Source organism: Pinus tabuliformis, chromosome X (genome assembly GCF_031772625.1).
Source record: "Pinus tabuliformis cultivar Carrire ecotype Pingquan chromosome X, CPIR1, whole genome shotgun sequence".
NCBI lineage: Eukaryota > Viridiplantae > Streptophyta > Pinopsida > Pinales > Pinaceae > Pinus > Pinus tabuliformis.
In genome coordinates, this window is record NC_142308.1 from 741089661 (window position 1) to 741092243 (window position 2583).

Here is a 2583-nt window from a genome sequence, read left to right on the forward strand (position 1 = left end):
ATTCAGGCTGATGGCATAGTCAGGATAGATTGTTCCATATTGACAACCAGTAGCAAGGTTTCCCATAATAGTACCAATCCTAGCATGATCATAATTTTGATGACGGGTATCAAACAGTTCAGCAATGCAAGGGGTATTTATTCCATGACGGAATAGTGGTGCAAGTCCTATCCTTATACCTCCAAAATGAAGATAAAAATATTTTCCATCCTTAGCATACTGACGGAACTTTTTAATTTCATCATCAGAAAATAAGTTCAAAGCAAGGATTTGAGTAGAAGGTCCAGAAATCTTTATAGTTATCTCTACTTCTTTCAGAAAAGTCTTTCTCTTTAAAACAAAGGTCATAGGAAGTTTATAGACATTAGTAGCATGCAAAGCAGGAGGAGTCCAATTTTCAGGATTCTCAACAATCGCATGATTTTCGTTTTCAGCAACTTCAGACTCGTTAAACCTTGATGAAACTTCAGTAATGACTTTACGATCTATCGAAGAGAATGAGCGTAAAAGATTGGCCATATTGTATAATCTAAACCAGAGATTGACTAAAGAATGCGTTTATCTACTCAGCACAATGTTCAACAGAGATGCCTTTCGAAGGCTGCCTGGCTTTCTCTAGGCTCTGTCTGTAGATTATAGACTCAGGATTTTAGAACAGGGCTTTGATACCAATAAATAGATGATGGACTCAGTAACTTACTTGAACCAATTAAAGTGGACGCTTTCAGGCAGATTTCGTCACATCAATCTGAGAAATGCGCAGACTTACGCGACCCTTTCGCTTCTCCAACACGCCTTACAATCTCATTCCATGCGATGATCTTGGAACAGAACAGTCCTCAAACTGGCGGCCCAGTAGGCTTCAATATTAATTCAAAATAAGATTACACACCATAGATAGCCTCAAGTATGAGAGCTCTGAATATACACACACTCACTCACAAAACACACGATGTAGAACTCCTTGAGAGTTCTTTCTTAAATAGCCTAAAATCGAATCTAACTTAGCTAAGTCATGTTATAAGATAGAAATAATTGAGGGTCCTGTCGGTATCTTTTTCCACCGACGGTGTCTACTCAATTTTTCTTTTTGTACAAAGATTCCTGTCACAACATGTGATCAACAGTATCACATTGCTGACAAGAGATTCTTTACCATGAACCTTGCGGACTCCTATCACTATCAAAATCTGCTTCAAACTCTGAATCTGGTGGGGTCTTTATTCTTTGCCAAGAGTATGTTAAATTTGAAAGCGTTTCCTGTGGATTTTTCCATGAAGACGTAAGCCATGATAAATATTCCTTTACCCAAGTAGGGTCATTTTGTACCTGAGCATCTTGATAGACATCGACAAATACAGTATCTTTTTCTTCTCCAACTTTTGCTTTTCCTTTATAGTCATGGATTGCTATTGAAGATGCCTCTTTTTGTGGTGCATGTGAACTTTGGCCTGTGTCATACGAAAATTTTATGGAATCTGCAGTCTTCCGTAGACTCTTTGATGGAAAGAGATAATCATCTTTATTCCATCTGTTCACATATGCGAATGGATCTATTTCAATCCCAAGGAAGGAATCTTTCTTACTTTTTCTAAAATTTGGCAAGGATTGGACTGCCAATTCAACCCCATCTAATAAATCCCACTTAAAAATTTGAAACATGCTGACTAACTGCTCGATGGCTGCTTGAACCCACAATTTGCACTGATGACTGACATGTCCTTGATCTTGCCACCCAACTTCAAATATCATTGCTGAACATACCCGATTTGATAATAGCAAATTTATCAGACATACAGAATCTTCTGTCCAGCTCCCTGAGGAAACACTGATAGATATTAATGCTTTTTGATTAATGATTAACCTTAACACTCCTCTTTTTCCTTGCATCGGCTCCAGTGTTTTAATCATCGAGATCTTTTCTGGTAATTTTAATGAGTGGAATTCTTGAAGCCACAAAGAAACCTTTTTTATTTGCTCTGGATTTTCAGCCAATGTAGATTCTAGAATGCTATCCGTGCCATACACTTGTGCGAACGGATTAGGTTCTATTGGATTGCGGAATTCCATACTCTGATAATCCCAAGGTTCTGTAAAAGTTATAAGATATTGAAGGGTTCACATTACACACTGGGAAGCTTTGATCTGAGCTTTCTTTTGACATCTGCCATTTTTTATTTCCCAATCAGCAAAAGGTTGAAACAATTCATATTGTGGAAAAGAATCTGTCGATACAAAATTTTCATCTGCTTGTTGCAAAAAGGCTGCCTCTAATTCTTCAAACATATCAGGAATCTTGAGGGATTTTAGAAATCGTTCAACTAACCCATTCATATTAACTTCCTCAAGATCTAACATCTTTGCAGAGACATAAACAGCAACAGAGAAATCAACTCCACCGATTATTTGATAATAATTCAAAGTCTTTAAGACTTTGATCATTTCTGGAGCGTAATGGCTGTCCCATGTGTCATCAAGCAATCTGAAATAAATTTTCACCTGTAAATTTGGTAGAGGATAAAGCTTCACCAACTCTTCATTGAGATTAAGAAAAATACCAACATTTTTATGCTGCCAAGCCTG